Source organism: Elephas maximus, chromosome 13 (genome assembly GCF_024166365.1).
Source record: "Elephas maximus indicus isolate mEleMax1 chromosome 13, mEleMax1 primary haplotype, whole genome shotgun sequence".
Taxonomy (NCBI): domain Eukaryota; kingdom Metazoa; phylum Chordata; class Mammalia; order Proboscidea; family Elephantidae; genus Elephas; species Elephas maximus.
The window spans coordinates 61,291,618-61,304,994 of NC_064831.1; positions in this window are offsets into that span (position 1 = coordinate 61,291,618).

Sequence of the window (13,377 nt, forward strand, 5' to 3'; positions counted from 1 at the left end):
AGCCACCATCTCCCTGATACCAAAACCAGGTAAAGACATTACAAAAAAAGAAAATTATAGACCTATATCCCTCATGAACATAGATGCAAAAATCCTCAACAAAATTCTAGTCAATAGAATCCAACAACACATCAAAAAAATAATTCACCCTGATCAAGTGGGATTTATACCAGGTATGCAAGGCTGGTTTAATATCAGAAAAACCATTAATGTAATCCATCACATAAATAAAACAAAAGATAAAAACCACATGATCTTATCAATTGAAGCAGAAAAGGCATTTGACAAAGTCCAACACCCATTTATGATAAAAACTCTTTCCAAAATAGGAATTGAAGGAAAATTCCTCAACATAATAAAGGGCATCTATGCAAAGCCAACAGCCAATATCACTCTAAATGGAGAGAACCTGAAAGCATTTCCCTTGAGAACGGGAACCAGACAAGGATGCCCTTTATCACCGCTCTTATTCAACATCGTGCTAGAAGTCCTAGCCAGGGCAATTAGGCTAGACAAAGAAATAAAAGGTATCCGGATTGGCAAGGAGGAAGTAAAGTTATCACTATTTGCAGATGACATGATTATATACACAGAAAACCCTAAGGAATCCTCCAGAAAACTACTGAAACTAATAGAAGAGTTTGGCAGAGTCTCAGGTTATAAAATAAACATACAAAAATCACTTGGATTCCTCTACATCAACAAAAAGAACACCGAAGAGGAAATAACCAAAGCAACACCATTCACAGTAGCCCCCAAGAAGATAAGATACTTAGGAATAAATCTTACCAAGGATGTAAAAGACCTATACAAAGAAAACTACAAAGCTCTACTACAAGAAATTCAAAAGGACATACTTAAGTGGAAAAACATACCTTGCTCATGGATAGGAAGACTTAACATAGTAAAAATGTCTATTCTACCAAAAGCCATCTATACATATAACGCACTTCCGATCCAAATTCCAATGTCATATTTTAAGGGGATAGAGAAACAAATCACCAATTTCATATGGAAGGGAAAGAAGCCCCGGATAAGCAAAGCATTACTGAAAAAGAAGAAGAAAGTGGGAGGCCTCACTCTACCTGATTTTAGAAGCTGTTATACAGCCACAGTAGTCAAAACAGCCTGGTACTGGTACAACAACAGGCACATAGACCAATGGAACAGAATTGAGAACCCAGATATAGATCCATCCACGTATGAGCAGCTGATATTTGACAAAGGACCAGAGTCAGTTAATTGGGGAAAAGATAGCCTTTTTAACAAATGGTGCTGGCATAACTGAATATCCATTTGCAAAAAAATGAAACAGGACCCATACCTTACACCATGCACAAAAACTAACTCCAAGTGGATCAAAGACCTAAACATAAAGACTAAAACGATAAAGATCATGGAAGAAAAATTAGGGAGAACCCTAGGAGCACTAATACAAGGCATAAACAGAATACAAAACATTACCAAAAATGATGAAGAGAAACCCGATAACTGGGAGCTCCTAAAAATCAAACACCTATGCTCATCTAAAGACTTCACCAAAAGAGTAAAAAGACCACCTACAGACTGGGAAAGAATTTTCAGCTATGACATCTCCAACCAGCGCCTGATCTCTAAAATCTATATGATTCTGTCAAAACTCAACCACAAAAAGACAAACAACCCAATCAAAAAGTGGGCAAAGGATATGAACACACATTTCACTAAAGAAGATATCCAGGCAGCCAACAGATACATGAGAAAATGCTCTCGATCATTAGCCATTAGAGAAATGCAAATTAAAACTACGATGAGATTCCATCTCACACCAACAAGGCTGGCATTAATCCAAAAAACACAAAATAATAAATGTTGGAGAGGCTGTGGAGAGATTGGAACTCTTATACACTGCTGGTGGGAATGTAAAATGATACAACCACTTTGGAACTCTATCTGGCATTATCTTAAACAGTTAGAAATAGAACTACCATACAACCCAGAAATCCCACCCCTTGGAATATACCCTAGAGATACAAGACCCTTCACACAAACAGATATATGCACACCCATGTTTATTGCAGCTCTGTTTACAATAGCAAAAAGTTGGAAGCAACCAAGGTGTCCATCAACGGATGAATGGGTAAATAAATTGTGGTATATTCACACAATGGAATACTACGCATCGATAAAGAACAGTGACGAATCTCTGAAACATTTCATAACATGGAGGAACCTGGAAGGCATTATGCTGAGCAAAATTAGTCAGAGGCAAAAGGACAAATATTGTATAAGACCACTATTATAAGATCTTGAGAAATAGTAAACCTGAGAAGAACACATACTTTTGTGGTTACGAGGTGGGGAGGGAGGGAGGGTGGGAGAGGGTTTTTTTATAGATCAATCAGTAGATAAGAACTGCTTTAGGTGAAGGGAAAGACAACACTCAATACATGGAAGGTCAGCTCAATTGGACTGGACCAAAAGCAAAGAAGTTTCCGGGATAAAATGAATGCTTCAAAGGTCAGCGGAGCAAGGGCGGGGGTCTAGGGAACATGGTTTGCGGGGACTTCTGAGTCAATGGGCAAAATAATTCTATTATGAAATCATTCTGCATCCCACTTTGAAATGTGGCATCTGGGGTCTTAAATGCTAACAAGCGGCCATCTAAGATGCATCAATTGGTCTCAACCCGCCTGGAGCAAAGGAAAATGACGAACACCAAGGCCACACGACAACTAAGAGCCCAAGAGACAGAAAGGGCCACATGAACCAGAGACCTACTTCATCCTGAGACCAGAAGAACTAGTTGGTGCCTGGCCACAATCGATGACTGCCCTGACAGGGAGCACAGCAGAGGACCCCTGAGGGAGCAGGAGATCAGTGGGATGCAGGCCCCAAATTCTCATAAAAAGACCAAACTTAATGGTCTGACTGAGACAAGGGGAATCCCAGCAGCCATGCTCCCCAGACCTTCTGTTGGCAGAGGACAGGAACCATCCCCGAAGACAACTCATCAGACATGAAAGGGACTGGTCAGCAGGTGGGAGAGAGACGCTGATAAAGAGTGAGCTAATTATATCAGGTGGACACTTGAGATTGTGTTGGCAACTCTTGTCTGGAGGGGGGATGGGAGGATAGAGAGAGAGGTAAGCCGGCAAAATTGTCACGAAAGGAGAGACTGAAAGGGCTGACTCAAGAGGGGGAGAGCAAGTGGGAGTAGGGAGTGAGATGTATGTAAACTTATATGTGACAGACTGATTGGATTTGTAAACGTTCACTTGAAGCTTAATAAAAGTTAATAAAAAGAAAATAAAAGTCATTGGAGCAGAATTGAGGCAATGGAAGTCAGAATTACTGAGACTGATGATAGAGCACTTGACACCAACTTATTTGAGGAAAAATCAGATAAAAGAATTTTTTAAAATGAAGAAACCCTCAGAATTATGTGGACTGTGTCAACAGGAATAACCTATGAGTGATTGGAGTACCAGATCCTGGGGGCGGGGCGGGGGGGATAACAAAAAATACAGAATTGTTGAAGATTTGTTGCCAGAAAACTTCCCTGGTATCGTGAAAGATGAGAAGATATCTATCCCGGAAGCTCATTGAGCCCCACACAAGGTAGATCCCAAAAGAAAGTCACCAAGACATAATCAAACTTGCCAAAACCATAGATGAAGAAAGAATTTTAAGAGTGGCTAGGGATAAACAAAAAGTTGTCTGCAAAGGAGAGTCAATAAGACTAAGTTTGGACTACTCAGCAGAAACCATGCAAGCAAGAAGGCAATGGTATGACATCTATAAAGCCCTGAAGGAAAAAAATTGCCAGCCTAGAATTATATATTCAGCAAAACTGTCTCTCAAATATGTTGGTGAAATTAGGGCATATCCGGATAAACAGAACTTTCAGGAATTTGTAAAAAACCAAACCAAAATTACAAGAAATACTGAAGGGAGCCCTGTTAGAAAATCAATAACATCAGATAACGACCCAAGACTAGAACACAGGACAGAACAACCAGATATCAACCCAGATAGATAGGGAAGTCACAAAAATAAAGCTAAAACACCAAAAATAGGGAAACAGACATCAATATGTAAAAGATAACAACATTAAAACAAAAAAGGGGGACTAAATGTATTCATAGATCTTTCATATGGAGAAGAAGTCAAGGCAATATAGAGAAATAAAAGATTGGTTTAAACTTAGAAAAATAGAGGTTAATATTAAGGTAACCACAAAGGAAACTACGCATCAAAATAAAAAACATGAAAAAAATAAAGACTCGGCAGAAATAAAATCAACAACAATGAAAAAGATGAAAAGAAAATACATAAAGAAAAACAACTCAGCACAGAAAATTAAATAGAACAAAGAAACTGCCAACAACACAGAAAAATACATCAAAATGACAGCACTAAATTCATACCTATCAATAATTACACTGTAAATGGACTGAATACACCAATAAAGAGACAGAAAGTGGCAGAATGGATTAAAAAAAAAAAAAATAAGATCCGCCTACATGCTGCCTACAAGAGACATGCCTTAGATTGAAAGACACAAACTAAAACTCAAAGGATGGAAAAAATACATCAAGCAAACAACAATCAAAAAAGAGCAGGAGTGGCAATATTAATCTCTGACAAAATAGACTTTAAAGCAAAATCCACCACAAAGGATAAGGAAGGACACTATATAATGATTAAAGGAGGACATAACCATAATAAATATTTATGGACCCAACGACAGGGCTCCAAAATACATAAAAGAAATCCTAACAGCATTGAAAAGAGAAATAGCTCCACAATAATAGTAGGAGACTTCAGCACAGCACTTTCGGTGAAGAACAGAACATCCAGAAAGAAGCTCAATAAAGACACGAAAGAGCTAAATGTCATAATCAACCGACTTGATTTCACAGACATATACAGAACATTCCACCCAACAGCAGCCAAGTATACTTTCTTTTCCAATGCACATGGAACATTCTCCAGAATAGAGCACATATTAGGCCACAAAGCAAGCCTTAAAAAGAATCCAAAGCATTGAAATATTACAAAGCATCTTTTCTGACCATAAAGCCATAAAAGTAGAAATCAGTAAGAGAAAAAGCAAGGAAAAAAAAATCAAATACACGAAAACTGAACAACACCTTGCTCAAAAACTACTGGGTTATAGAAGAAATTAAGGATGGAATAAAGAAATTCACAGAATCAAATGATAATGAAGACACATCTTACCAGAACCTTTGGAACACAGCAAAAAGAGTGCTCAGAGGTCAATTTACAGTAATAAATGCACACATCCAAAAAGAAAAAAGGGCCAAAATCAAAATGTTAACCCTAAAACTTGAACAAATAGAAGAAAAAGAAGCCCTCAGGCACCAGAAGAATGCAAGTAATAAAAATTAGGGCAGAATTAAGTGAAATAGAGAACAGAAAAACAATTGAAAGTTAACAAGACCAAAAGCTGGTTCTCTGAAAAGATCAACAAAACCAATAAACCACTGGCCAAACGGACAAAGGAAAAACAGGATAACCTTAATAAGAAATGAGATAGGCAATATCACAACAGACCCAACTGAAATTAAAAGAATCAAAAACAGAATACTGTGAAAAATTGGACTCTAACAAACTTGAAAACCTAGAGGAAATGAACGAATTTCTAGAAACACACTACCTAAAATAAAACAGAGATAAACCCAGTAAAAACCCAGTGATAGAACAACTAAATAAACTCATAACAAAAGAAGAGATTGAAAAGGTAATTTAAAAAATTCCTAACAGAAAAAAGGCCTGGCCTTGACAGCTTCACTGGGGAGTTCTACCAAATTTTCAGAGAAGAGTTAACACCACTACTACTAAAGGTATTTCAGAGCATAGAAAAAGTTGGAATACTCCCAAACTCATTCTATGAAGCCAGCATAATCCTGATACCAAAGCCGGGTAAAGACACCACAAAAAAAGAAAATTACAGACCTATATCCCTCATGAACATAGTCTCAAAAATTCTGAACAAAATTCTAGCCAATAGGATTCAACAACATATCAAAAAAAAAAAAAAAATTCACCGTGACCAAGTGGGATTCATACCGGATATGCAGAGATGGTTCAACATTAGAAAAACAATGTAATCCACACAAAAGACAAGAACCACATGATCTTATCAATTGATGCAGAAAAGGCATTTGACAAAGTCCAACACCCATTCATGATAAAAACTCTCAGCAAAATAGGCATAGAATGGAAATTCCTCAACATAATAAAGGGCACTTATACAAAGCCAACAGCCAACATCATCCTAAATGGAGAGAGTCTGAAAGCATTCCCCATGAGAACGGGAACCAGACAAGGATGCCCTTTATCACCGCTCTTATTCAACATTGTGCTGGAAGTCCTGGCCAGAGCAATTTTAGGCCAGAAGAAAATAGAGGGCATCTAAATTGGTAAGGAAGAAATAAAAGTATCCCTATTTGCAGATCATATGATCTTATACACAGGAAACCCCAAAGAATCCTCAAGAAAATTACTGGAACTATTAGATGATTTCAGCAAAGTATCAGCATACAAGATAAACGTGCAAAAATCAGTTGGATTCCTCCACACCAACAAAGATAACTTCAAAGAGGAAATCACCAAATCAATACCATTTACAGTAGCCCCCAAAAGATAAAAATACTTATGAATAAATCTAACCAGAGATGTGAAAGACCTATACAAAGAAAACTACAAGACACTACTGAAAGAAACCAAAAGAGTCCTACATAAGTGGAAAAACATACCTTGCTCATGGAAAGGAAGACTCAACATTGTGAAAACATCAATTCTGCTCAAGGAGATCTACAGATACAATGGAATTCCAATCCAAATTCCAATGACATTTTTTTAATGAGATGGAGAAACAAATTACCAACTTCATATGGAAAGGGAAGAGGCCCAAATAAGTAAAGCGTTACTGAAGAAGAACAAAGTGGGAAGCCTCGCGCTACCTGATTTTAGAACCTATTATACCACCACAGTAGTCAAAACAGCCTGGTACTGGTACAACCACAGATACATAGACCAATGGAACAGAATTGAGAATCCAGACGTAAATTCATCCACCTATGAGCTTCTGGTATTTGACAAAGGCTCAAAGTCTGTTAAATGGGGAAAAGACAATCTCTTTAACAAATGGCGCTGGTATAACTGGATATCCATCTGCCAAAAAAAAAAAAGAAAATACCCATACCTCACACCATGTGCAAAAACTAACTCAAAATGGACCAAAAGCCTAAATATAAAATCTAAAACGATAAAGGTCATGGAAGAAAAAGTAGGGACAACACTAGGAGTCCTAATACATGGTATAAACAGAATACAAAACATTACTAACAATACACAAACACCAGAAGAGAAACTAGATAACTGGGAGCTCCTAAAAATCAAACACTTAAGCTAATCAAAAGACTTCACCAAAAGAGTAAAAGGACAACCTATAGACTCAGAAAAAATTTTTGGCTACAACATATTTAATCAGAGTCTAATCTCTAAAATCTACAAAATACTGCAAAACCTCAACAACAAAAAGACAAATAGCCCAATTAAAACATGGGCAAATGATATGAACAGGCACTTCACCAAAGAAGACATTCAAGCGGCTAACAGATACATGAGGAAATGCTCACAATCATCAGCCATTAGAGAAATGTAAATCAAAGCTACAATAAGATACCATCTCACCCCAACAAGGCTAACATTAATACAAAAAACACAAAATAATAAATGTTGAAGAGGTTGTGGAGAGACTGGAACACTTACACACTGCTGATGGGAATGTAAATGGTACAACCACTTTGGAAATCGATTTTGCCTTTCCTTAAAGAACTAGAAATAGAAGTATTATACGATCTAGCAACCCCACTCCTTGGAATATATCCTAGAGAAATAAGAGCCCTCACACGAATAGATATATGCACACCCATGTTTATTGCAGCACTGTTCACAATAGCAAAAAGATGGAAACAACCTAGGTGCCCATCAATGGACGAATGGATAAATAAGTTATGGTATATTCACACAGTGGAATAGCACGGAATGGTAAAGAACAATGATGAATCCGAGAAATATGACATCGATGAATCTGGAAGGCATTATGCTGAGTGAAATTAGTTGCAAATGGACAAATATTTTATGAGACCACTGTTATAAGAACTCAAGAAAAGGTTTAAACACAGAAGAAAGCGTTCTTTGATGGTTACAAGGGTGGGGAGGGAGGGAGAGGGGTATTCACTTACTAGATAGTAGACAAGAATTATCTTGTGAATGAAAGGACAACACACAATACAGGGGAAGTCAGCACAACCGGACTAAACCAAAAGCTAAGAAGTTTCCCAAATACAACCGAACACTTCAAGGAATATAGTAGCAGGAGTGAGCATCTGGAGTACATGGTTTCAGGGGATATCTAGGTCAATTGGCATAAAAAGTTTATTAAGAAAATGTTCTGCATCCCCCTTTGGTGAGTGGCACCTGGGGTCTTAAAAGCTAGTGAGTGGCCATCTAAGATGCATCAATTGGTCCCAACCCACCTGGAGCAAAGGAGAATGAAGAACACCAAAGACACAAGGAAAACATGAGCCCAAGAAACAAAAAGGGCCATATAAACCAGAGACTACATCAGCCTGAGACCTGAAGAACTAGATGGTGCCCAGCTACCACCAATGACTGCCGTGACAGGGAACACAACAAAGAGTCCCTGACAGAGCAAAGTGGGGTGCAGAATTCAAATTCTAGTAAAAAGACCAGACTTAATGGTCTGACTGAGACTGGAGAAGCCCCAGAAGACGTGACCCCCAGACTCTCTGTTAACCCAGCACTAAAACCATTCCCGAAGCCAACTCTTCAGACAAAGATTAGACTGGACTATAAGACATAAAAAGACACTTGTGAAGAGTGTGCTTCTTAGTTCAAGTAGATACATGAGACTAAGTGGGCAGCTCCTGTCCAAAGGCAAGATGAAAAGGCAGAAAGAGACAGAAGCTGGTTGAATGGACACAGGAAATCCCGGATGGAAAGGAGAAGTGTGCTGACACGGCAACTCGTGTCACATAAAAACATGTGTATAAATTTTTGTATGAGATAATAACTTGAGCTGTAAATTTTCACTTAAAGCACAATAAAAAGAAAAAAAATTATAAGACAGCAAAATATGTAGAGATACTTGGAAGATTGCTCGATAGGCTGATTTTGCCATTGGAAGAGTCACATCAACCTTAAGAGCTCTGACCACCATCCCCCAAAAAGGAGTACTCACATTTAGTAGGGTAGCATAATGTTTCAGAATTTGCCCTGTTAAGTCACACCGTCCTGGGTTTGCATGTTGGCATTTAAGCTGCCAGTTTACTAGCTTGTAACCCATTTGAACCTTAGTTTCTCCATAATAGTACCTACCTCATAAGATTGGTGTGAGGATCAAATGAGGCAGTGTATGTAAAGCTTTTACCGTAATGCTTTGCACGCTGCGAACACCGAATAAGTGTAGCTGTTGTTATTCTTTTGAAACAGGTTGAACCATAGGATTTGTGCCCCAGGCCAGGAAGAGCTGTGAGTGTTGCCTGCTGGTCCTTTAGCCTCTCTCAACTGAAATACAAGGACCATCTCTCATCTGGCTGGTGAAGGGTGAATGCCCCAGGGGTTTATATGAGATCCCATTTTGAGGGTGAATTTTTGTTGAGAGGTATACCAAGAATGCCTTGTCATTGGGCTTCTAGTCAATAGGAAGGACTCACATAAGAACTTGTGACTTCCTCAGGAGTGTGGAGAACTGTTTGCTTACTCTAGGTTTCACAAGTGTAAACAACCAAAATCTGTATTAGTTTCATAGGGCTACTGTAACAAAACACCACAAATTCGGTAACTTATAAGAACAGAAATTTATTTAATCACAGTTCTGGAGGCTAGCATTCTGAATTTAGGCTGATGGCAGGGCTATGTTCTTCCCGAAGGCTCTAGAAGAAGATTCTTTCTTGTTTCTCCTGGCTTCTGGTAACCTCAGGCATTCCTTGGCATGTAGATGTATCACATGTCTGCCTCTCTCTGTCTTTTCTACTGTTTTATAAGAAGACCACTCAGACAGGATTAGGACTCACCCTACTCTGGTAGAACCTCCTGTTAACTGATAACATCTTCAAAGACCCTATTTACTAACAAGGTCACATTCACAGCTACTGGGGCTTAGGACTTCAACATATCTTTTTGGGAGATGCAGTTTAATCCATAACAATCTGCCCTTTGTCGTCCAAAATGCATGTCCTTCTCATGTGCAAAACACTTTCACCCCATCCCAGCATACCTGAAAGTCTCAATCTGGTTCAACATGAACTCTTAAGTTAAAAAATCTCATTTTCTAAATCATCTAATCAGGTATGGCTAAGACTCTGGGCATAATTCACCCTGGGGCAAAATTCTTCTTCATCTGCAGACATATGAATCCTAGAACATAAGTTACTACCAAAATACAATAGTGGTACAGGCATAAGATAGACATTCCAATTCTAAATGGGAGAAATTGGAGGGAAAGGAGGGCTCACAACCCAGTGGAGCAAATGTCAGTAGATTTCAAGGCTTAAAAATAATCCTCTGTAAAAAGCTTGGCTGTTTAAGAAATAATCTGCCTAGCTTCTTGCATTCTGTGTCTCCTCCCTGAACTCTCCCATCCCTGCTGCTGAAGGGACTTGGCCCTTACATGCACTCTCGGCCTTCCTCAGTCATTCTGAGGGAACCTAAGGAACCCTAGGTCAGCACTCAATGACTTGGTAGCAAGCCAGCTCAGCCACCACTGGCTTCGGGTCTAGTGACAGGATTTCTGTTTTGTTCATGCAGCCAAACCTTAGACCCCAGCTTTTGTCACTTGGTCTCTCCATTCCTTCATACCTGACTTCTGACTTTCTGTTCCCATTATCCTGTATTGATTTCCACTTCTTGAATCCTTATTTTATCTGGTCCCACGTTCCCAGCATCTGTGTTCTGCCCACCTGGTGCCTATGACTTACAGCTCTAAGTCCTCACAACCCATTTTGCTTGCTGAGTTCCTAGATGAGGATAATCCCTAGGTAAGGGACAAAGGAACCTGGACCTTCTGGGTCTGGGGTCAAGTGAGGGCCCTGGCTTGTGAGTGGTGATTCCTGGAGCAAGCTACCCTCTCTACTTGGGCTTTTTCAGGGTCTTCAGGACTAGAGAAAGGGGGAGAGATGTATACCCCACAGTCTGAGACTACCCAGGCTAGTGAGTGCCGAGGGATGGTTTTTTCCAAAAGGGAACTCAAGCAGAAATAAAATATTTGTGGTTTGTTCAAAAGCAGAAATGCCTACTATCCCCCATTTAGAAAGATACTGTCCCTCATGTTCTGGTTCAACAGCTAGATGGTTTCGTGTGCTGTTGGATTCGAGGCCAGTTGTGACTGTGCTACTGGGTCTGAGGGTGCTGCTGGCATGAGTTTCCCACTTCTGAGTCTCACTCCACTGAAGTCATTAGCATGAAGCCTGGCGTGTGAGCGTGTGCATCCTGACTCCTCTCCTGATCTATTCCAGGAATATGCTGGGAGGTCATGTTCTCCTCCACGGCATATTCATAAGTATAATAACACTTCAGATTTATTGAACAGCGTCTACCAGTGCTCTAAGCCCTTTACATGCATTATCTCATTTAACCTCCTAACATTGTGAAATGTGTATGAGAGTTATCCCCATTAGAACATTAGAAAACTGAGGCATGGAGACGTTAAATAACTCACCCAGGAACATTTCAGCCAATGAATGGTAAAGACAGGACCCACACTCATAACCACTCTTAGTCTTAAGGATCCGGCATCTGGGTAATACGATGGTACCCATAGGCCTTTTCCTAATCAGCTTTCCTGTTTTGCTGTTATGCTGAGGAATAGAATGGCACCTTCACACAAAATAAAACATGAGATTTTCTCAAATAAGCCTGTAAGTAAAGCACACTGCAGTACACTATAATGACCAATGTATAATGTGTAAGAACACATGTACAGTACTGTGTCTTGTTTGAAGACATATATGAAATGGAGCCCTTGGGTGGTGCAGTTGGTTAGGCACTCAACTACTAACTGAAAGGTTGGCGGTTTGAACCCACCCAGAGGTATCTCAGAAGAAAGTCCTGGAGATCTGCTTCCCAAAGTCACAGCCTTGAAAACTCTACGGAATTCTACTCTGCACATGCGGGGTCACGATGAGGCAGAAGCCACTTGATGACAATGGGTTTTTGTTTTTTATATATGAATTAACAGTATAAAAATACTGGCTGGAATTATACCAATGATGTATGCAGAGAATCAACTTGGGGTTGGGGCAAAAGCAAGCATAAAATTAAGGAGACCAGTTGGGAGGCAGTAATCCAGGCAAGAGATAATGGTGGCTCAGAGCAACATGACAGCAGCAGAGGTAGCAGCAAGTGGTTGCATCAGGGATGTATTGTCCAAAAACAAGGTGTAACCCAGAAACCCAGTGCCGTCGAGTCGATTCCAACTCATAGTGACCCTATAGGACAGAGTAGAACTGCCCCATAGAGTTTCCAAGGAGTGCCTGGCAGATTCGAACTGCCGACCCTTTGGTCAGCAGCCGTAGCACTTAAACACTATGCCACCAGGGTTTCCAAAACAAGGTATGCACAGGCTTAATTGTGTTTACTTACTAATCTGTAGAGCACAATTTCACATGATGTGCTGAAAACCAAAAATCCACTGCCATCAAGTCAATTCCGACTCGTAGCGACCCCATAGGGTTTCCAAGGCTGTAAATCTCTAGAGAAGCAGACTGCCACATCTTTCTCCCGAGGAGCCACTGGTGGTTTCGAACAGCTGAACTTTCAGTTAGCAGCTGACTTCTTTAATGACTGTGTCACCAGGGCTCCTGATGTGGTGAAATCCATGTGAAATTGTGTACTACAGATTAGCACATAAACACAATTAAGCCTGTGTATACCTTGCCTACTGGTTAATCTGCCCCTGGATTGGATCTTGGGTGTATTTTAAAGATAAAGCCAAAGAATTTCTGATAGATTGTGGGAAATTAGAGATCGGAGTTAAGAATAGTTACAAAATTTGGGGGCTAGACAACTGAAAAGATGGAGTTGCCATAAACTGAGATGGAAGCAGGCTAAGAATGGAACAAGTTTGCGGAAGAAAATTAGGAATTCCATTTTGGACATGTGGAGTTAGAGACAGCTGTTAGGCATTCAAGTGGAGGTGTTAAGGAGGTACAGATAGTTGAGTCAGGAGTTGAGGAGACATGTCTGGGCTGGGCTAGAATTATAAAATTGGGAGTCATTGGCGTATAATATTACTGGTTTATGTTATCATTATATTTCAGAGGTTAAACCTATATAACGTGT